This window comes from Lithobates pipiens, unplaced genomic scaffold, assembly GCF_037356315.1.
Source record: "Lithobates pipiens isolate NorthernLeopardFrog02 unplaced genomic scaffold, aLitPip1_a1.2 Scaffold_1, whole genome shotgun sequence".
NCBI classification, from domain to species: Eukaryota; Metazoa; Chordata; class Amphibia; order Anura; family Ranidae; genus Lithobates; species Lithobates pipiens.
In genome coordinates, this window is record NW_027507685.1 from 17,625,960 (window position 1) to 17,650,217 (window position 24,258).

General features: G+C 45.9%; 1 protein-coding gene across 4 annotated transcripts in view; it reads left to right on the plus strand.

Annotated features, from left to right (window-relative positions):
• The window catches only part of PAK3 (p21 (RAC1) activated kinase 3), a 310,761-nt gene that overhangs the window by 135,412 nt on the left and 151,091 nt on the right, over positions 1–24,258 (plus strand). Inside the window, exon 1 of one of the 4 annotated variants that reach the window (XM_077480287.1) lies at positions 9,287–9,485. The exons of 1 other annotated variant lie outside the window; for it this stretch is intronic. The gene's annotated coding sequence lies outside the window, so the exon portion shown is untranslated. Of the gene's footprint in view, positions 1–9,286; positions 9,486–24,258 lie in introns of those variants that run through there. 2 more of the 4 variants (XM_077480463.1, XM_077480552.1) reach the window with 2 other exon arrangements.

The following is a 24,258-nucleotide window of genomic DNA, read 5'->3' on the forward strand; positions in this document are numbered from 1 at the left end:
AAAATGTCCGATGTGTCTGCCATAATGTTGCAGTCACAATAAAAATCGCTGATCGCCGCCATTACTAGTAAAAAAAAAAAAATGATTAATAAAAATGCCATAAAACTATCCCCTATTTTGTAAAAGCTATAACTTTTGCGCAAACCAATCAATAATCGCATATTGCAATTTTTTTTTTAACAAAAATATGCAGAAGAATATGTATCGACCTAAACTGAGGAAAAAACATTTTTTTATATATTTTTGGGGGATATTTATTATAACAAAAAGTAAAAAAATGCGTATTTTTCAAAGTTGTCGCTCTATTTTTGTTTATAGCGCAAAAAATAAAAACCGCAGGGGTGATCAAATACCACCAAAAGAAAGCTCTATTTGTGGGGAAAAAAAGGAGATCAATTTTGTTTGGGAGCCACGTCGCACGCGCAATTGTCAGTTAAATCGGCACAGTGGCGAATCACAAAAAGTGGTCTGGTCTTAAGCCAGCAAAATGGTCCGATCTGAAAGTGGTTAATGGGCATTTAAATGCAAGTTTTTTTTTTTCCTTATACTTCCCTTTTTTTTCTTTAAAATTCCCTCCTAAACTTGGGGTGCATGTTATACGCCGATAAATGCGGTACTTTAAATACTCACATTCTTGTAAGTTAATATGTAGAATTTTCAAAACAGTTAATGAAGAATATATTAACAATGTAAAAATTACCAAACATATTTATTTTGTAAACTGGGTTATGTTAATTGTATGAATACACAAATACCAGTAAAATACATAGCTAGAGAAAGAACACGCTTTACTGGTGTAATGAAAAAAGATATCACTTTCCCTGGATAATGTTCAAATATAACTTGTTAATTGTGCTTTATGACGCAAGTTCTGTCTGCAAAGTCGTTATATCCTCCAGAGAAAGTTATTTTAGGAATCTTATAAAAACATATAAGTATTGGCTGGTATTGTACTTGCATAATACAGCACGACCGCATCTAAAAAATTGCAATATCAGACTAGTGTATACCTGCCTAAGGGTACAAGTGGACTTGAAGCCAAACTTTAGTTCTGCTTGTTTTTAACCCCTCCTACTGCTGTAACACCATAACCGCCGAAAAAAGCCCCCAAAAATTCTCCTGCTCACCAAACACCCCCCATTCCAGATTCAGTTTTGCTGCAGGTCTTATTTGTGATCACAGCATTATGTAGGGAGTTTGTTCAGGCAGAGACATTGGTATCTAGACATGTGCATTCGTTTTCGTCCAAATGCATTTTTGCCCGAATTTCAAGGTATTTTCGTTATCATTTTGACAAACGATAACGAAAGCACAGAATCCGAAAAACCAAAGCTCTGACCATAAATGCTTTATTTTAGTTTTTTGACACAGTTCGATACAGATAGGAGATTCGACAATAACAATCTGTGTCTACTGAACTTGTATCATAATAGTCCATTCACACAGGGGCAACACGACTTCCAGCGCGACTTTGGGAGGCAACTTGGAACACGACTTGAGTGTGAATCACAGCACGACTTACAACACGACTTTAATGTTAAAACAAACCGGCATGGGTTCCCCTTCAAGAGCATGCCAAGCCTTTCAGGTCTAGTATGGATATTCAGGGGAACCCTGCGCCAAAATAAAAAATAATGGCGTGGGCGTCCCCCTCAAAATCCATACCAGACCCTTATCCGAACACGCAACCTGGCAGGCCGCAGGAAAATAGGGCGGGGAAACGACAGAGCGCCCCCCCCCTCCTGAACCGTACCAGGGCACATGCCCTCAACATTGGGAGGATGCTTTGGGGTCCCCTCCAAAGCACCTTGTCCCCATGTTGACACCTTGTCAACATGGGGACAAGGTGCTTTGGGGGTGACACCTTGTCACCGTGTCCCCATGTTTTTCTTAATTTTTTTTTCCCCTTAAGGACCTCATCCCCACAACCCTGGCCGGTGGTTGTGGGGGTCTGCGGGCAGGGGGATTATCAGAATTTGGAAGCCCCCTTTAACAAGGGGAGCCCCAGATCACGCCCCCCCGCCCTGTGTGAAATGGTAGGGGGGTACCCTACCATTTCACCAAAAAAGTGACAAAAGTGTTAAAAAATGACAGGAGACGGTCTTTGACAAGTGCTTTATTAAAGTCTTCTTTCATCTTCTTTCTTCTGGTCTTCTTCCTTCTTCTTTTCTTCATCCTTCGGTTTCTTCATCTTCTTCCTTCTTTAAACCAAAGATATGTAGCAGTATAAATTGTGGCCAAAATTTATGAAAAAAATAAAATAATAATTTGCAAAATTTTATCACAGAAACAAAGAAAATTTTATTTTTTTTTCAAAATTTTCGGTCTTTTTTCATTTATAGTGCAAAAAAATAAAAAACCCAGAGGTGATCAAATCCCACCAAAAGAAAGCTCTATTTGTGGGAAAAAAAGGACAAAAAATTCATTTGGGTACAGTGTTACATGACTGAGTAATTGTCATTCAAAGTGTGAGAGCACTGAAAGCTGAAAATTGGTCTGGTCACGAGGGGGGTTTAAGTGCCCAGTTGTCAAGTGGTTAAAAAAAACCATAGACGTACAACATTAGAATCCTACTTTAGCTTGTAGTCGAAATATTCGACCTGGAATGTATGATTGCAGTATCATACAGTGAGCTTCACTGCTCCGTCGAATCTTCTTTAAACATTCGACAGACACCATAAGTCTTCAATGACAGATTCAACCTTAATTAATTTGGATTTTCGGACTAATGCAATTTTTTAACGAAAAACTAAATAAATAAAAACGAATTTCGGGAGTAACTAAATAAATTAATTTTTCGGACGAAAACGAAATTCCAAAACTAAATATTTCAGTCTGCACATGTCTACTGGTATCTGGGTTAAGCAGAGCCAGCCAGTCGGTGGATGTTGCCAGTTCTCATGTGAATCCCCCACCATGGCTAAATCACCTTCCCAGATAGCAAGGATAACTTGCCACAAATTTGTGGCAGTGCTGAATTGTAAGTCTTGTTAACTCGCTGCACATTTTCACTGGCAAGTTGTACACTTGCAGAGCAACTGAAGCACAAGTTCTAGTTGACACTTTTCCAATTTGTAGCAAATTTGCGTGGCAAGTCTGTAGCAACCGCAAAGTTGCAGTGGTGAGTCTACAGCAAGAGCTCTGCATGTTTACAATATGAAAATTCAGCCACAGTGACCCCTGTGGTGGGATGACTATTTCGCAACATAATTGAACCAGAACTTGCAGAATGTTTGCACAAAAAGTTGATCTGCAAAGTTCCATGCACTGTAGCAAGTCCTCTCCACTGTGTATCACCTGTAGAGTAGAGATGAGCTGCCTGAACTATCGCTCCAGAAAGTTGTCGCCTCCAATCAGAGTGGATTTGATTTAAATCACAAGTAAAAAGGCCTGACCACTTTCTGGCCGGATAGTTCAGGTGGTTCACAGTAGGATCCAAACACCCCTAAACTCATCCCTGCTGAAGCACCACACCACTCTTGTGCTTCAAGCCTCGCTCTGAGTACCTTTTCCCAGGATCGGTGCTACCACTAGGCAAACTATGCAGCCGCCTAGGGCGCATGTAACTAACTCAGTCCGAACGGTAGTGTAATTAGAGATGCAGCACAGCACTGCAGCCAGCGCTAGAGAAAGCAGAGCCGATGCTTCCTGTATAGCAGCGCCTTCTGTCACATAGGCAGGACAAAGGGGGTGGGGTCAGGGGTGGAACCAATGGGGGCGGCAAAATTAGGTTGTAAAAAATCCTTGCACTAGCCCTTCCTCTTCCTGTTTTCGGGGAACTGCTGCTCGAGCTTCTCTCTAGATCAGTCTGCAGTGTTTTGGGGACCAGCACCTGAACAGACTTCTAAACAAATGATAATCTCTCAATGGAGGTCAACCACAAACAGCAACGTGTTTTAAAGATTACACAGCCACATACCGGTCCATTCAGTTTATATCCAATCAGACAAGCCCTACATAGTTGTTAGAGGATCTAAAAAAGATTTTAATGTGTACGGTTAGCCTTAGATCTGAAAAATGTCAGTTTAAAGAGACTCTGTCCCAGGTGATTATGTGTGAATTTAACCTATTTTTGTATGTTATTTATCTCTAAAATGCTCCGTTGTATAGACATCCTACAGCCCTGAGTAAGGATGAGCTCAGGTGTGTTCGCAAACAGCACGTGCAGAGCCCACCTGCAAGTCGGCACTGGAAAGCGCTGATCACAGGCAGTGAGACATTTCCCAATCTCTGCAACCGCGCATTGGCACAATGTCTTACTGCCTGTGATTAGTGCTCCGCAGTGCCAACTTCCTGGCGGGCTCTGCACGTGCTGTTTGCGAGCACGCCTGAGCTCATCCTTAGCCCTGAGACTGCTTCTGTGCCTTGCCATAGATGTGATGACAGCAGCCCCATCAGCCTCAGAGCTGACAATCAAATGACACTTAATTATATATTCAAATTACATATTCCCTTTTGATTCTCTCTCAGCGGCTACATACAAGGTTATGCAGGGAGGTGATGGGAGTAGTGGAGAAGCTGGGCCAGCACAGACAGGGCTATGATGTGCAAGGAAGGAAGGAAGGGACTGTGCTAAGGACATTTACTAGTCACATTTTCTAGCAAGTTTAATGGCACATTGCAGGTGGAAAAAATATAATTTATGTAAAAAAAACTCCTTAAGTAAGCATTTAAGATACTTGATTTTTTCCTGTGATTTTACAGGCTTTTTTGATGAAAGGATCTCCTTAGCCCCTGTTCACACCTGTGAGATTTAACATGTGTTGTCTGACGTGTTAATGCTCAACAAGTGGATTTCCATTACTTCATATGGGGCCAGTTCACAATTGCTCTGTGTTTCTGTGCACAAAAAAAGGTAGGTAGGTGTAGGTGCTTTTTTTTTCTTTTTTTGTGCATCAGCGTCCCATGGACTTCAATGGCAGCACATGCAAATTGTACATCATATACACGCAAAAAAAAAAAAAAGTTTTACAGCAGTTTTAAAACCAAAAATGTAATCTATAACAGCTTACCAATCCTTAACCACTTCAGCCCTTCCTGACCAGAGCGTTTTTTAACAAAAAAAGTTCCCGATGACAGGGAACGATCAGTGTTCTGTCATTAGGCACAATGGGGAGATGCTGTTTACATCGACATCTCCTTGTTCTTAAGCTCCGTGACACGATCGCAGTTATCCCCGTGGCGATTGAGTCCACAGGACCCGCGACCACGGTCACGGAGCTCTCGGCAGGCGCGCATGGCGGGCAATTCGATGTAACGTACAGGTACGTTATTTTGCACAGCCGTGCCATTCTGTCGACGTATATTTACAGGAGCCGGTTGGGAACCGGTTAAAGTGGTTGTAAATCTTTTTGTTGATTTTTACCTATAGATAAGCCTAGAATAAGGATCAACTATAGGTAGTGGAAATATCTCCAAAACGTACTCCGTTTAGGAGATATTTCACTTGTAGTGCGCTGATGTCATCATCGGCGCATGCACTGTGAAGAGACGGACCACCGCTCTTTTTCTTGCCCCAACGAGCGCAGTGACGGCTCCCGTGCGACTCCGGCCAGTCACAGAGCCGTAGTACGTGGCCCCGGAAGGAAGAGGGGTGAAGATGGATGCAGCCTGCTCAGGGCACAGCGTGGGCTTTGTTTGCAGGTAAGTGTCATATAATGGGCTAGTATGTGATGCATACTAGCCGATTATGCTTTTCATTTGCAGGCCTTGTAGCAATCAAAAGAGGAAGCAAAACCCATATTTTTTTCTACTGTTTTCACCGCGTGATCTGACCAGCAACATATCTCCTGTATTGGAGTGCCTATACTCTAGATCAGACGTGTCTCCTTCCTCCACATACCAGTGTCCTCTGCCCTCTTCATATCACCCCCACTGTAGTGTCCTGTGCCCCCATAGCAGTGTCTTCTGCCCTCTTCATATCACCCCCACTGTAGTGTCCTGTGCCCCCATAGCAGTGTCCTCTGCCCTCTTCATATCACCCCCACTGTAGTGTCCTGTGCCCCCATAGCAGTGTCCTCTGCCCTCTTCATATCACCCCCACTGTAGTGTCTTCTGCTCCCTACATAACACAGTCCTGTGGCCTCCCAAAGTGGTGTCCTGTCCCCCCCTTCACTTTACCTCATCACCCCCCAACTGTAGTATCTTTCCCTCTGTCCCCTTCACATAACAGTGCCCCTCCGTAATTTCATCTGCCCCCCGCCACACACAAACACAGTGTATGTAGCTGTCTCCTACCTTACACTGGTGAACACTGTACAGCATAGCAGAGTGGGAGAGGTGTGCCAGCACTGGATGGAGGGCGGGAGCGAGAGCTGCTAGAGTTAAAGCGATCGTAAAGTCTTGTTTTTTTCCCTATAAAAATAACAAACCTGTTATACTTGCCTGCTCTGTTGCAGCAGATTTGCGCAGTGCAGTCTGGATCCTCCTCATCGCGGATCCCTCTTCTGTGTTCCTGGCCCCTCTATCCTGTTCAGTGCACCCACAGCAAGCAACTTGCTATGGGGGCACCCGAGCTGAGCCACAGCTCCCTGTGTCCATTCAGACACCCAGCCCCGCCCCCTCTCTCTCCTGAATGGCTAGTTGACTTTAATTGGCGGCAGGAAATGGCGCCGCTGCTGTGTCTCAGCCAATCAGGAGGGAAAAATCTTGGATGGCTGAGACACTTGTGGACATCGTTGGACCTCAGGTAAGGGTTAGAGGGGCTGAGGGGGGCTGCTGCACACAGAAGGTTTTTTTCTTAATGTATAGAATGCATTAAGATAAAAAAAAAAAACCTTCTGACTTTAAAGTGGTAGTATGGTCAATTTTTTAACTTTTACCTACAGGAAAGCCTATAATAAGGCTTACCTGTAGGTAAAAATAATATCTCCTAAACCTGTACGGTTTAGGAGATATTCCCCTCGGTATGCGCCGCTGACTGCAGCGGCACATGCGCACAAGGGGGTTCTCTCCGTGAAAATCCGGCAGCGCTCGTGCGGCCGGACTGAAATCTCCCGCGCGCATGCGCGGAAGTGACGATATCGCGGCTCCGGCCACTCACAGCGCCGGAGCCGCGATACCCGGAAGAGACGCCGAGGGAGCATGTCGGCTCCCTCGGCGTGGATCGGGCCAGATGTCGGGGCCTCGTTCTAAGGTAAGTATTTCATAATGAGCTAGTATGCGGTGCATACTAGCTCATTATGCATTTTGCTTTGCAGGTTTAAAAAATAAAATAAAAAAATTGCGGGTTTACTACCGCTTTAAGTGTTCACATGAAAAAGCTGGCCCAGCTTCCTTGCAACCAATCACCTGCTGGTTAATGTGAACAGTTAACTCTGGCAGCTCCCACACTGTGATAGGCCCCGCTCTCCGCGCAGAGCAGGCTGAAGGAACGAAAGGACTGGAAAGGCAGGGGAAGGACCTATTGACTGTGGGTGGCCGACTAGTAGATCAGGATTGACGGCTTGCCAACCCCCGCTCTAGATGGAGCACAGGGACACCTTTGGACAGCAGCAGCATTGTCAGTCTGGGGGAGTGTTAGCCCTTGTACACACGGTCGGACATTCCTATGGACAATGTCCGATCGGACTGTGTTGTCGGATAATCCGACAGTGTGTGGGCTCCATCGGACTGTTTCCGTTGGAATATCCGACGGACCAAATTTTCCAGCTGGGCTATAAAATTTTCTGACAACATGATCCGATCGGACTTTGTCCAATCATGTCTAGAGAATTCCGATCAGACAAAGTGCCACGCATGCTCACATCAAATTCCTAGACCAAAGCTATTGGCTACTAGCCTGAACGTAGTCCCTTCCTAACGAAATAACGTCATCACATTAAGTACGATCGGATTTTCTGACAACTTTGTCCGACCGTGTGTATGCAACAGTTTCACGCAAAATCCGTCGGACAAAATCCGACGGATTTGGTTGTCGGAATGTCCGACCGTGTGTACAAGGGCTTAGATGTGCTAGAAGATTTACATACATACACTTCCAAATTGAAGCCAAACCCCAGTTCACACACTGCAGTCAAATGAGCAGTTGCAGCAACAGTTTGTCTTTCTTTTGGGGTAAAGGTTTTATGTAAACCTGATAAGCACTCCTCTACTACTGGCAAATGATTTGTTTCATCCTTCCTTCTAACTGCTACATTTACAGGAGAGCAGTAGATTTACTGGCTGGATCACCAGATGAAAATAAAGAAAAGGGAGCCTAAAAAGAAAACTAATGCAGCCACCACATGTAAGAATTGTAAGTTAGACTATAATAATTGTTTGCGCTTCTCTCTCTTTCTCTCTTTCTCTCTCTCTTTCTCTCTCTCTTTCTCTCTCTATATCTCTCTATATCTCTCTCTCTATATCTCTCTATATCTCTCTCTCTATATCTCTCTATATCTCTCTCTCTATATCTCTCTCTCTCTCTCTATATATCTCTATATCTCTCTCTCTCTCTCTCTCTCTCTCTCTCTCTCTCTATATCTCTCTCTCTCTCTCTCTCTCTCTCTCTCTCTCTCTCTCTCTCTCTCTCTCTCTCTCTCTCTCTCTCTCTCTCTCTCTCTCTCTCTCTCTCTCTCTCTCTCTCTCTCTCTCTATATCTCTCTCTCTCTCTATATCTCTCTCTCTCTCTCTATATCTCTCTATATCTCTCTATATCTCTCTCTCTCTCATATATATATATATATATATATATATATATATATATATATATATATATATATATATATATATGTATATATCAAAATATATATTTATATATCTCTGTAAATATAAGATACTGACAGTTCCGTGGAATGTCCATACCAATTAGTGGCCAGCATACATAGATCTGACTACAGAAGATTGGATCTTGATTGGTTGTTATGGGTTGTTGCACTTTGTTTGTCACTCTTCTGTACTGAAAGGGTGTTGTGTATTGTCGGAGCCTGGGAATCTAGTTTTCTAGATATATTTTGTATTTGCTCAGCTCTGCAGTGTGTTGCAGATCCCTGTAGAGTATCCAGTGTGTCCCGCTGAGTAGCTGTCTGTTGCAGAGACACAAGAGGAATGTGCTGTGTTCATGTGATAGTTCTGTTTATGGAGACTGTAGTGTGTTTTTGCTTCTGATGGAATTGCACCTCTGGCCACACACAATGCAGCCTGCTGTGGTGGTTTTAGTGAAAGCATCACATTTTTTTTTTTGTAAGCTCCCTCCCTCTGTTCTGAAAAGGTTTCTGTGCACTTCCTGCTTCGAAACAAAAGATTTGCCTATCCCAACCCTCCTAGTGCTATTAGTAGTATTATTATCAGCTGCCTGGCAGCCAATCGGGGATGGAGAAAGACGGTGACATCATGGGCTAGGGAACAGCAAGGAGGTAGCTGAAGCATCCAAGCCACTAATGTGAGCAGTGGAGGTCAGGAGCTGGATAAAGGATGGCAGCGGTTCTGCTGATGGACTAATCTGGGGCTTCCCTTTCATCAGTGGCAGGGACACGGTGGATGCAACATGCCAGGGTGTGTGTCAGGTAATCCTCTCTCATTTATTCTTAGCAGATCATGCTGCAGTTGCAGCCCATGCTGCCTTGTGTTGAGCTAGCAATGGCCTGCTCTGGTCTCTCCCAGTTCTGGCGCAGCCTGCAGAATCCAATCTCCAGACCCCGGTGGTTTTGCATGCTCTTGTAGGTAGGAGATCCCCCCTTTTTTTTTTTTTTACCAGCACTAAATATCATCTGGGTCCTAATGTATTTCTGAGCCTGTATAGCTGATGGTCTTTATTGTTTTACCTGTCTATGTACACATCATGTAAATGGAGAAGCAGCATTTGTGTCCATCTGGTTACGTAGACCCCTGTGTGTGTCTGTAGTGGAGGTGCTGTGTATGTAATACAAGCAGGATCTGTATATATGGCATGAGATTTATACGAATTGCAGCCAGAAATTAATTGTTGGCTTTAATAAATATTTAGAGTGTCTATTGTGCAGAGGTGTTCTGTTGCTGGTTGTTTAGTTATTAATTTTAGTACTGAATAAAACCCATATATTGAGCAAATGGATGTTCACTGTACAAAGGAGCTTGCAATCGTTGCCATCTGCTGTGTGATTCTGTGAATGGGTCATAAATACACTTTGCATACATTATCCTCTACCCCTTTTGTGCTCCCTGTGAAGACACCTGCTCTTCTGCTCTTGTGACTTGGAAGCTTAGTAATAGGCCCCCATATGCATATTCGCCTTTGTCCAAGTCTTGCTCCCTGCTCCATTGGTGAGGCTGTCAGTGTACTCGGTGTACTCACACTCCCCTCTCTGTCATTAACCTGCTGGGAAGAAGGATTTCAGCACTGACAATCGCTGTCCTTGTACCACTGGGACAGTCTGACGTGTCAGTCCTCAACCCTTTCTGGCCCGTGCTGACAGTAGCCACAGGAGGTTTTTAGAACATGTTTCATGATTTTGTTTATATCCCGAAATGCAACAAGACCTATGTGTCATTACAATGCAAAGGCATATTGAATAACATGCTGCAAAAGAGAACCAGGGTGCAGTAACTCGTACCAATTTGAACAGGAAAGATAATTTCTTATTGGTCGTGGTGGGCTATGGCAATTTGAACACTCCAATTAAAGCTTGCTTGTATTAACAATATTATATAATTTTTTTTTTATGAGGTGGGGGGATTTGATAAGGCACTGACCATTACACATCGCCTGCAGCTGCTGCTTCTTGTAAAAATCCTCCATTCATTTCATTTCCATTCATTTCACCTTCTGCCAGATTTTGCCCTGAACAGCTATCTTCTGGTGCTGTAGGGGTTAATGGCAGCTGCTGCTAGTGTGAAGAGTTGTGAAGCTTGTCTTCCCCCCTTGGGCCCTCTCCGCAATTCACAGACCAACTTGTACTACTATTCTCCCCACAATACGTCACATTCTGTGAATGGAGGAGGTGCTGATGAAGGACAGGATCTCCACTATCCATTCACAGAAAGCAGTGTATTGTGGGAGAATAGCAACATGATGTCTCTGTATGGTAGAGAGAGGATAGAAGGAAGTGAGCGAGTGGCTCAACTCTTCACACAAGCTGCTGCAGCTGTTGACTCATACAACACTAGCATTAAATAAATTACTAACACACATATACACACACACACACACACACACACACACACACACACACACACACACACACACACACACACACACACACACACACACACACACATATATTATAACATTATTAACTTCTGCAATTATTAAATTTATTTTTAATTGCCATTAGTGTGCCTTTCTAAACAAAGGACCATTTTTTTTGGTGTGAGCGGGCGGAATTGCTCCCTCTCCTTGGTGTGAGCGGGCGGAATTGCTCCCTCTCATTGGTGTGAGCGGGAGGACTAGCGCCCTCTCATTGGTGTGAGCGGGAGGACTAGCGCCCTCTCATTGGTGTGAGCGGGAGGACTAGCGCCCTCTCATTGGTGTGAGCGGGAGGACTAGCGCCCTCTCATTGGTGTGAGCGGGAGGACTAGCGCCCTCTCATTGGTGTGAGCGGGAGGACTAGTGCCCTCTCATTGGTGTGAGCGGGAGGACTAGAGCCCTCTCATTGGCGTCAGCGGGAGGACTAGCGCCCTCTCATTGGCGTCAGCGGGAGGACTAGCGCCCTCTCATTGGTGTCAGCGGGAGGACTAGCGCCCTCTCATTGGCGTCAGCGGGAGGACTAGCGCCCTCTCATTGGTGTGAGCGGGAGGACTAGCGCCCTCTCATTGGTGTGAGCGGGAGGACTAGCGCCCTCTCATTGGTGTGAGCGGGAGGACTAGCGCCCTCTTATTGGTGTGAGCGGGAGGACTCGCGCCCTCTCATTGGTGTGAGCGGGAGGACTAGCGCCCTCTCATTGGTGTGAGCGGGAGGACTAGCGCCCTCTCATTGGTGTGAGCGGGAGGACTAGCGCCCTCTCATTGGCGTCAGCGGGAGGACTAGCGCCCTCTCATTGGCGTCAGGGGGAGGACTAGCGCCCTCTCATTGGCGTCAGCGGGAGGACTAGCGCCCTCTCATTGGCGTCAGCGGGAGGACTAGCGCCCTCTCATTGGCGTCAGCGGGAGGACTAGCGCCCTCTCATTGGCGTCAGGGGGAGGACTAGCGCCCTCTCATTGGTGTGAGCGGGAGGACTAGCGCCCTCTCATTGGTGTGAGCGGGAGGACTAGCGCCCTCTCATTGGTGTGAGCGGGAGGACTAGCGCCCTCTCATTGGTGTGAGCGGGAGGACTAGCGCCCTCTCATTGGTGTGAGCGGGAGGACTAGCGCCCTCTCATTGGTGTGAGCGGGAGGACTAGTGCCCTCTCATTGGTGTGAGCGGGAGGACTAGAGCCCTCTCATTGGCGTCAGCGGGAGGACTAGCGCCCTCTCATTGGCGTCAGCGGGAGGACTAGCGCCCTCTCATTGGTGTCAGCGGGAGGACTAGCGCCCTCTCATTGGCGTCAGCGGGAGGACTAGCGCCCTCTCATTGGTGTGAGCGGGAGGACTAGCGCCCTCTCATTGGCGTCAGTGGGAGCACTAGCGCCCTCTCATTGGCGTCAGGGGGAGGACTAGCGCCCTCTCATTGGCGTCAGCGGGAGGACTAGCGCCCTCTCATTGGCGTCAGCGGGAGGACTAGCGCCCTCTCATTGGTGTGAGCGGGAGGACTAGCGCCCTCTCATTGGTGTGAGCGGGAGGACTAGCGCCATCTCATTGGTGTGAGCGGGAGGACTAGCGCCCTCTCATTGGTGTGAGCGGGAGGACTCGCGCCCTCTCATTGGTGTGAGCGGGAGGACTAGCGCCCTCTCATTGGTGTGAGCGGGAGGACTAGCGCCCTCTCATTGGTGTGAGCGGGAGGACTAGCGCCCTCTCATTGGCGTCAGCGGGAGGACTAGCGCCCTCTCATTGGCGTCAGCGGGAGGACTAGCGCCCTCTCATTGGCGTCAGCGGGAGGACTAGCGCCCTCTCATTGGCGTCAGCGGGAGGACTAGCGCCCTCTCATTGGCGTCAGCGGGAGGACTAGCGCCCTCTCATTGGCGTCAGGGGGAGGACTAGCGCCCTCTCATTGGCGTCAGGGGGAGGACTAGCGCCCTCTCATTGGCGTCAGCGGGAGGACTAGCGCCCTCTCATTGGCGTCAGCGGGAGGACTAGCGCCCTCTCATTGGCGTCAGCGGGAGGACTAGCGCCCTCTCATTGGCGTCAGCGGGAGGACTAGCGCCCTCTCATTGGCGTCAGCGGGAGGACTAGCGCCCTCTCATTGGCGTCAGCGGGAGGACTAGCGCCCTCTCATTGGCGTCAGCGGGAGGACTAGCGCCCTCTCATTGGCGTCAGCGGGAGGACTAGCGCCCTCTCATTGGCGTCAGCGGGGGGACTAGCGCCCCTCTCATTGGCGTCAGCGGGGGGACTAGCGCCCCTCTCATTGGCGTCAGCGGGGGGACTAGCGCCCCTCTCATTGGCGTCAGCGGGGGGACTAGCGCCCCTCTCATTGGCGTCAGCGGGGGGACTAGCGCCCCTCTCATTGGCGTCAGCGGGGGGACTAGCGCCCCTCTCATTGGCGTCAGCGGGGGGACTAGCGCCCCTCTCATTGGCGTCAGCGGGGGGACTAGCGCCCCTCTCATTGGCGTCAGCGGGGGGACTAGCGCCCCTCTCATTGGCGTCAGCGGGGGGGACTTGCTCCCTCTCATTGGCGTCAGCGGGGGGGACTTGCTCCCTCTCATTGGCGTCAGCGGGGGGGACTTGCTCCCTCTCATCGGCGTCAGCGGGGGGGACTTGCTCCCTCTCATCGGCGTCAGCGGGGGGGGACTTTCTCCCTCTCATTGGCGTCAGCGGGGGGGACTTGCTCCCTCTCATTGGCGTCACTTGGAGGACTTGCTCCCTCTCATTGGTGTCAGCGGGGGGGGGGAATTGCTCCCTCTCATTGGTGTCGCTTGGAGGACTTGCTCCCTCTCATTGGTGTCGCTTGGAGGACTTGCTCCCTCTCATTGGTGTCACTTGGAGGACTTGCTCCCTCTCATTGGTGTCACTTGGAGGACTTGCTCCCTCTCATTGGTGTCACTTGGAGGAATAGTGCCCCATTGCTGGTGTCAAGGACAGGATAAAGGCAAGCAAAGGGCCATATCTGGCCCACAGGCCAAAGTATGGAGGCCACAGATGAACCCAAAAAATGTCTAGATAGCGACCCCCTGTGATCCCCTTCATAACAGGACTGAGTGCCAGTTCACACTCATGCGCTGCGAATCCAGCGCAAAATTGAAAGCGGTACATTTCTGCTTGCCATGTGCGATTTCAGTGCAAATTTAGTGTGAATTTGTGAGGGGAGTGGTCACATCTGCAATTTTGTTTATTTTATTTTTATTTTTTTTAGAAAATCTAGGCAAAAAAATTTAATAATTTGCAGTAATGTGAACACTGGACCAATTTCTATCCGGTCCCATAGAAGTCTGTGTTGCTGAAATGCACACCACGCTAAACTCACACGAGGCCCTATTTTGAATCGGGTCAAATGTGCACCACATATATGTGAACAACCTTCATTGGAAATAATGCTTACATGACGTGCAAATCTGTGCTTTTTCGGATCGCATCTGATGCGCATAGAATTCGCATTTGTTTGAACCGGCACTGAGATGAAGAGAGGGAGAGCCATTCCGTTTCTGCCACAAGCACATATGTTGAAAGTGAAAACACAGACAGGCGACAGGAACAGAGTATCTGAATGACTCGTCAGTGTTCTGCTGATCCTTTGTTGTCTCGTCAGCATGAGGTGTGTGATCCTGACCAAGCTGTGCTGCAGTAGTGGGGATTGAGGACCTGGCTGTGCTGTCCGACAAAGGTGCCTGAATCGCAACCTAAGCACATTAACATAAATCAGTTTTCTTATTTGTATTGTATTTGTTTGCTTGCCTAATATTTACGCTTTAAGGCCCCTTTCACACTGCCGCGACCTAAGTCGTGCGATTTTCCAACAATTTTTGCTGTGATTTTGATGAAATTTCAGGGAATGAAGAAAGAGAGGAATAAATATGGTGCTATACCATTTCTGGCTAAAACTACATGAATAAATAAATAGATCTAGTTTGCATAGATTTATCAGCGTGCTGGCAATTAGTGAAAAATGGTAAAGTTGGGGAGTAGGAATAAAACCATAAAGAGAAAGTGCTTATCAATGAACCATAAACAATGTATGAACCATAAATAACTGTATCAACATACTATTCCCTAGTGACAAATATTAAAGTGCAAGTGCCAGTGAATATACATGTGCCAATATTTAAGTCCACAGAACCGAAAAATTATATCTGCATATCATAAATAAACACCATAAAATGGGAATACATTAAATTAAATTGAAAGAAAATTTGTATCTGTAGACCACAGGTGAATAAAAAGTGGTAATGATTATACCGGAATTGATGTGACCAACACTTGGTGTGGAAATGAATTAATAAATACAAACAGATTGTATTACAATTAGTGGCAAAATGTGTTGGTGAAAAAATGGAAAAATATAGAAAAAAATTGAGAGATTTAAAAAAAAAAAAAAAATACAAGTAAAAATAAAAGTAAAAGTAAAAATAAAAGTAAAAGTAAAAATAAAAATAGGTGACAAAGTCTTCTGTGAGTGGGGGAGGGGTGGGGGGGGGGGTGACCTCCGATGTTGCTCCCAGTGCTCAGTGACCACTTATGTACTATGCTCTCACCAGAGAAAAGACCCCCTCCGGGGTGGATCAGCCTTCACAGTATTAGCCACTGTGTCGCTCTCTGGCTTGCTTCTGATGTAGTGCTGGGGGTCCCTCGTTCCTCCGTGGGTGTAGTATGCCACGTTATATATAATAAGGAAGAGGCATATCCATGGTGTGATATCGTTTAAAATGTGAAGTTTATTCAAATGAATTAAAACTACTTACAAAAGATCAAAAGATTGCAATTTCGTTTGTTTGTGTTGTATAGCTTTAAATCGGGAGTCCACCGGGACTCCGCGTTTTTTTTTTTTTTTTTTTTTTTTTTTTTAAAAGCCAGCAGCTACAAATACTGCAGCTGCTGACTTTTAAATAGTGACACTTACCTGTCCAGCGTGCCCGCGATGTCGGCACCCGAAGCCGATCGCTCGCTCGTCTGTCGGATCCTGCCGCCGCCAACTTGGGTATGGGAATCAGGAAATGGAGCCTTTCGGCTTCATTTCCCGGTTCCCTACTGCGCATGCGCGAGCCGCACGGCGCAATCCGGACGGTCCCCGCTGCCTCTGGGAGCTGTGTGTTTCCCAGCAGGCAGCGGGGCACTTGCTGAAGGGGGCGGGCGCTTGCGGAAAGGGGCGTAACGTACGCCCCTTTCCGCAGAGAGCTAGCCCGGAAGTGGGTGCAGTTACCTGGATTATCCAGGTAACTGCACCCCCCTCCCCCCTGAAAGGTGCCGATTGTGGCGCCGGAGGGGGGGGGGGATTCCGATGAACAGAGGTCCATTTTAGGGTGGACCTCCGCTTTAAATGTCCCGCTCGGCTTCCTCGCCGTCTGAGCTAAAGGTGTACGCTGCCTGGCCACGCAATTTCAGGGAATGCCTGTGTAAACTTGAGGTCTATGGACCTCAACTCACAAGTAGGACCAAAGTAGGGACTACTTTGAAGTCGCACAACATGAAGTCGCACATATATGAATGGTTATCATTGGAAATCATGGGGAATGACTTGTCATGCAACTTTGCTGTCCCAAGTAGTACAAGTGTGAAAGGGGCCTAAAAAGGTCACATGTTTTAATAAATAGTGCCCCAATAATATAGCAAAATTTGTATATGGTATGTATTGATTTGCATTTAAATAGAGTGATTCATGGAATATTGTTCCATGAATTCCATTTTCATGTCTGTGCACTTAATGAAGTGTTCAAAATGTTCATTATTATTAACAAATACAATAGTACTTCCAATAGATAAATATTTTTATCAGCCTGTTTAAGAAATGTTACATTGTTGTGTAAACTGATCTTATGTTATGGTTTGCATAGTGCAAACTTTCAGAGGGACACTTTTCACACATGAGGATGGTATGTCCGTATTTCATCCATCCGTTTGCGGATGAAATACGGACATACATGCATCCCTATGGGATAGCGGGTGTCTGCGGATGAACATCTGCAGACACCCGCTATTATCCGCCTCCGCTACTGTCCGATTCTGCAGACGGAGGAAAATCCTATTTTTCTATCCGTCTGCAGAGTGGATCGCATGAACACGGACAGACGGTCCGGGCTCATCCGATCCCCATAGAGGAGAGCGGAGAGCTGACAGGGCGGTCCCTGCACAGTGTGCGGAGACTGCCCTGTCCACCGCCGGCTCAGCGGGGACAAAGGAGCGATCCCCGCTGAGCAAGCGGATCATCACGGGGCAGATGATTACTGATCCACCCTGTGTGAAAGGGGCCTTACAGCAAATCAAGAGCGCTACATTATAAAAATTGCCTCAATGGTACTGCCCTAGTGTAGAGGTGTGTTGCAGTAAAACGCGTATATGAAGGCTCATTGTATTTAGTGGTATGGATCACATTTATAGATTGGATCTCCTCTTTAAAGTGGATGTAAACCCGAAATTATTATTATTATTTTTTGTCTGGCACAATGTAGAGTATGGGATTTCAGATCAGCTGTGCCCAGTCTTGCCACAAAGAGTTAATCCAGCTCTGAGCAAACCTCAAATGTTTTTTTGGTGAAATAAAACGGACAAACTGTGAAATCTTTGTCCGTTCTTCCCCCTTGCTGTGATTGGCAGGTGATTTACATATCTCATGCATGAGCCTAAGGCATGCATTATTTGTTAATTCCCACCCCCCACTGCTTTTATCGGTAGCTCTGGAATGATTGGCTGTTCCACACCTCAGCATGATTTGGCATGCTGAAGTCATGTGGGGACATTTCTGGGTTTTGACTGGATGTTAGAGATCATAGCAGAAGTTTAGTGTAAGAAATACACAGGAGAAAATGCATGTTGATAAGGGGAGTGTAGAGGTGGGCGGGGAGTCTACTGACATCATGACTCCACCCACCGAGCTCCAGACAACAGACCCACCCACAGAATCTGCAGTTTTTTCGGGTCTCATAGCAGACAGAGGGGAGACATTTGACAGATAAATATACATACAGGAGGCATGTATATCCTTCTAGATAAACAATATTGCAGTCGTTTAGAAAGGATGTGAGAGTGGGTTTACATCCACTTTAATCCCTTTCTTTTGAGTGACTTTTCTATTGTCATTGGAAGAATATGTTCTCAAGCTCATGAGAAGTGTCTGATTGGTTTACACCTGACCTAAAGATATATGTTGATTCCAAGGCTGGACTGATCTACTCCTCAGTTCTTCATTAACCACTTGCTTACTGGGCACTTAAAGACCTCAGTCCCAGACCAATTTTCAGCGCTGATGCACTTTTAATGACAATTGCGCGGTCATACAACACTGTACCCAAATGAAATTTTTATCATTTTTTTCCCACAAATAGAGCTTTCTTTTGGTGGTATTTAATTACAGCTGGGGTTTTTATTTTTCGCTAAACATACAAAAAAAGATGCAAAAAAAAAAATCACTGATAGGCTGCACTGGTGGGCACTGATAGGCTGCACTGGTGGGCACTGATAGGCTGCACTGATAGGCATAGTTAAGGAGGCACCGATGGGCAAAGATGGGCACAGATAAGATGGCACGGATGGGTGGCACTAAGGGGCACTGATAGGTACCACTGATAGGTGGCACTGCTGGGCACTGATGGGCGGCACTGCTGGGCACGGATATGTGGCACTGGGGTGCAGCACCTTTGAGGCAGATTGTGGGCACTGCTGGGTGGCACTGTGGGCACTGCTGGGTGGCACTGACGGGGGGGCACTTATTTTTTAATTATGTTTAGTGATGAGGGGGCAGGTGGGCACTGGCAGGTGGGCACTGGCAGGGCTGGCCGTGTTTGGGACTGATGTCCCGATCACGGCCGCCAGTGATCGGCTCTTTTTTTTTCTCCTCGCGCTGTCAGCGCGAGGAGGAATAATAGCCGATTACCGGCTCCGTTAAATCACATGATCAGCTGTCATTGGCTGACAGCTGATCACGTGATAAGGGGTCGGGATCGACCCCTTGCTCGGATCGGTGATCAGGCGAGTCTCATAGACTCGCCGATCACAGAGCGTGCCGCGTGCGCCCCTCAGGGGGCGCGCAGGCCGCTCGTGCACGGGACGACGTCAATAGACGTATTCCCGGCAAAGGAGATCCGCGCTGTAGCCATCATTTGGCTATAGCGCGGGTCTCAACTGGTTAAAGGATGCATTCACCTTTTAATAAAAAATAATAATAAATGCATATGATTTTGCAGTTTAACCCTTTCATGACTAAGCCTATTTTTGGCATTTGGTGTTTAAAAGTTAAAATCCATATTTTTTGCTAGAAAATTACTTGGAACCCCCAAACATTATTTATATATATATATATATATATATATATATATATATATATATATAATATAATATATTTTAGCAGAGACTCTAGAGAATAAAACGGCGATTGTTGCAATATTTTATGTCACACGTTATTTGCGCAGTGGTGTTTTTAAACGCAACTTTTTGGGGCACTTTCATGAATTAAAAAAAAAAATGAAACCGTAAAATTAGCCCAATTTTTTTGCATAATGGGAAAGATAATGTTACGCCGAGTAAATGGATACCAAACATGTCATACTTTGTCATCATTCCACGAGTGCGTGCAATTATAAAGTATGGTACCTAAAAATCTCAATAGGCGGCGCATTAATTTTTTTTTTTTTTTTACGGTTACCAGGTTAGTGTTACAGAGGAGGTCTAGTGCTAGAATTATTGCTCTCGCTCTGACGTTCGCGGCGATACCTCACATGTGTGATTTGAACACAGTTTACATATGCGAGCGCGACTTCCGTATGCGTTTTCTTTGCTTCGTGGGGACGGCGGGCGCTTGAAATTTTTTTTTTGTTTTTTTTATTATTTTTTTTATTTATTTTAAAATGAATAAATTGTTTGTTTTTAAAAAAAATAAAAAATGTGATCACTTTTATTGCTGTCACAAGGAATGTAAACATCCCTTGTGACAGTAATAGGTGGTGACAGGTACTCTTTATGGAGGGATCGGGGGTCTAAAAGACCTCCTTTACACCGAAAACTGCGATTCTGAATACTGTATATTTTTTTAAAACCGGCGCCATTGGCACCCGAGTAAACGGGAAGTGACGTCATGAAATCACTTCCGTGTTTACTATTAGGAGACTGGAATAAAGCCGATTACGGCTTCATTCCAGTTCCTCCCCAGCAGCCGGAGGCATCGGATGTGTGATCGGTGCTCCCGATTGAGCGGGAGCACCGGTAATGGCGGCAGGAGGGGGGGGACGTCCCCTCCCGCTCCTCCGGCATAACAGCCGAGCGGCTTTTAGCCACTTTGGTTGTTATGGCTGGATAGCCAATCGCCCGCTGTAAAAAAACGGTACAGGCATCATCCCGGTATAACCCCCGGAAGCCGAGTACGCACATCTGCATACACGCGGCGGGAAGGGGTTAAAATGTGTACATTTTATTTATTTAGTGACACTGGAGACCTGCAGAAACTGGCGATGGCTCTCTGTCCAGTTACTGAGCTGAAGGAAGTGCCAGAGAACTACAAGAGTGCCTATCAATGCTCTTTTAATTAATTGAGAACTACAAGGTGCCTGACGCAGTGGCAGACAGGACTTGTAGTTCATAGATCTCTGTGAATGAATGACAGAACCCCACACAGCTGTGTTGCATGGAAGTTTAGGGTTTTATATTGTAGGCCTGCAATTGTTAGGAATAACTCACTTAAATCTGTCCAAACCAGAGCCTAGTAGACATCCCAGGGAATGATAAAGTTTGAAACACAAAATCATAAATTTGATGACAAATTTCCCCACAAATCGCTATCGCTCAATTCTGCAAGTGATTCTAATTTATTATCGCTGTTTTCTAGCTGGTTTAAAACCACTTTTGACATAAAGGAACACTTTTTGGTTGCTATGGACAATCTCCAAATTCCAGGCAGAAAAAACTGTATTTATGATATAAAAGTGCATGCAGGGCACTGGACAGACCATTAGGACAAAAGGGATGTGTCATTTTTTTATACAGTACTGTAATCTGTAAGATTACAGTGTTCTGTATGTGTAATGTGTATTTACTTTTTTGAATTTGGTGCCGATCTCCGCTCCCGTGAGTCGCAATGTGGCAGGGAACGGAGCTCAGCGGCACTCGGCACTGTGTGAATCGAGCGAGGAGTCGGCTCGCACACACAGCAGGGAGACCTCCCAGGATCCAGGGGACAAGGTAAGTAACTTTCCCTGTATCCTGCGATGCAGCCCCGAGTCTGGCTCGGGGTTACCGCTAATGGTACTGAAATTACATCCCGAGCCAGACTCTGGAATACTGCCAGGGAGGTTAAAACCATTTGCACTTGCAGTATCTCACAAAAGTGAGTACACCCCTCACATTTTTGTAAATATCTTATTATATCTTTTCATGTTACAACACTGAAGAAATGACACTTTGCTACAATGTAAAACAGTGAGTGTACGGCTTGTATAACAGTGTAAATTTGCTGTCCCCTCAAAATAACTAAACACAAAGCCATTAATGTCTAAACCGCTGGCAACAAAAGTGAGTACACCCCTAAGTGAAAATGTCCAAATTGGGCCCAATTAGCCATTTTCCCTCCCCGGTGTCATGTGATGCGTTAGTGTTATAAGGTTTTAGGTGTAAATGGGAGCAGTTGGGGTAAATTTGGTTCTCTTTCTCTTTCTCTCTTTCTCTTTCTCTTTCTCTTTCTCTTTCTCTTTCTCTTTCCCTCTCTCTCTTTCTCTCTTTCTCTCTCTCTTTTTCTCTCTCTCTTTTTCTCTCTCTCTTTTTCTCTCTCTCTTTTTCTCTCTCTCTTTTTCTCTCTCTCTTTTTCTCTTTCTCTTTTTCTCTTTCTCTTTTTCTCTTTCTCTCTCTTTTTCTCTTTTTCTCTTTTTCTCTTTCTCTCTTTCTCTCTTTCTCTCTTTTTCTCTTTCTCTCTTTCTCTCTTTCTCTCTTTCTCTCCTTCTCTCTTTCTCTCTTTCTCTCCTTCTCTCTCTCTCACTTCAAGTTCAACATAGCACCTCATGGCAAAGAACTCTCTGAGGATCTGAAAAAAATAATTGTTACGCTACATAAAGATGGCTTAGGCTACAAGAAGATTGCGAAGACCCTTAAACTGAGCAGCAGCACAGTGACCAAGACCATACAGTGGTTTAGCAGGACAGATTCCCTTCAGAACAGGCCTCACCACGGTTGACCAAAGAAGTTGAGTGCACATGCTCCGCGTCCTATACAGAGGTTGTCTTTGGGAAATAGGCATATGAGTACTGCCAGCATTGCTGCATTGGTTGAAGGGGTGGGGGGGGTCACCCTGTGGGTGCTTAGACCATACACCTCACACTGAATCAAATTGGTCTGCATGGCTGTCGTCCCAGAAGTAAGCCTCTTCTAAAGATGATGCACAAGAAAGCCCACAAACCGTTTACTGAAGACAAGCAGAAAAAGACATGGATTACTGGAACCATGTCCTCTGGCCGGATGAGACAAAGATAAACGTATGTGGTTCAGATGGTGTCAAGTGTGTGTGGCAGCAACCAGGTGAGAAGTACAAAGACACGTGTGTCTTGCCTGCAGTCAAGCATGGTGGTGGGAGTGTCATGGTCTGGGGCTCCATGAGAGTGCTGCTGGCACTGGGGAGCTACAGTTTGAGGGAAACATGAATGCCAACATGTACTGTGACATACTGAAGCAGAGCATAACCCCCCCCCCCCCCCCCGGAAACCTCGACCGCAAGGCAGTATTCCAACATAACGACCCCAAACACACCTCCAAGATGACCACTGCTTTGCTAAAGACGCTGAGGGTAAAGGTGATGGAGTGGCCAAGCATGCCTCCAGACCTAAACCCTATTGAGCATCTGTGGGGCATCCTGAAATGGAAGGGCGGAGCGCAAGGTCTCTAACATCCATCAGCTCCGTGATGTCGTCAAAGAGGAGTTGAAAAGGACTCCAGTAGCAACCTGTGAAGTTCTGATGAACTCCATGCCCAAGAGGGTTAAGGCAGTGCTGGAAAATAATGGTGACCACACAAAATATTGACACTTTGGGCCCAATTTGGACATTTTCACTTTTGTTGCCAGCGATTTAAACATGAATGGCTGTGTGTTGAGTTATTTTGAGGAGACAGCAAATTTACACTTTTATACAAGCTGTACACTCACTACTTTACATTGTAGCAAAGTGTCATTTCTTCAGTGTTGTCACATTAAAAGGTATAATAAAATATTTACAAAAATGGAAGGGGTGCACTCATTTTTGTGAGATACTGTACATCAAAGAAAAGCATAAATGGCATAGAAACAGTGGGGCTGCAGCTGCTGCGTCAGTCACCCGGCTCCACCCACTGTGTTTTGTCATGGTCACGTGACTTCCTCAGGGGTGCTGCTAGCAGCCACCTAAACATTGTCATTTTATTCATTTTGCTGTTTTATTAAATTTTCATAATTAACAAAGGGTCGTGTGGGATTAACATATTTACATACATATATAGCACTGTCAATTTACTAAGGTCCCTAACTCATAATCATACATACACATGCTAGGGCCAATTTAGAAGGGAGCCAATAAACTTACCAGCATGCCTTTGGAGTGTGGGAGGAAACCCATGCAGGCACAGGGAGTACATGCCAACTCCAGACAGGTAGTGCCATTTGGTTTTAATTTGAACCAGCAACCTTAGTGCTGCCAGGTAGAAGTGCTAATCACTGGGCACGGTTTTTAAACTTTTACAATTGTCGTCAGCAGACAGTCAGGCTTTTTGGCATTTAAAGAGTGATTGTATGCAAATTACTGCATTAAAGAAAAACCTGAAAAAGCAAATTGAAAAGTTAAAATACTTTGGTGTTTATAGTGTTACCTGCCAAAGGATTTGTAATTCTGTTTAGCCAGTCTTGTGATGTCCAGACATTTTCCACACTACACAGCCAGACTAGACAAGAAGGTAGCGATCTCACGCTAGCAGATCTGTGTGTATAACAAGAATGAGTGACTGGCATACCTTACAGAACTTTTGGCAGGCAAGAAATGTAAACGTATACTGTATATGTGGTCTGTTAGTAAGACTTTCTGTTATTCACTCAGGTCTTAGCTCTGTGAAAGGTCCCTTGTTGTTAGCATATTAGAATGATAAAATTGTAATGTATATAGTGAACTCATCTGTAAAGCCTCATACAACATAAGCCCCCTT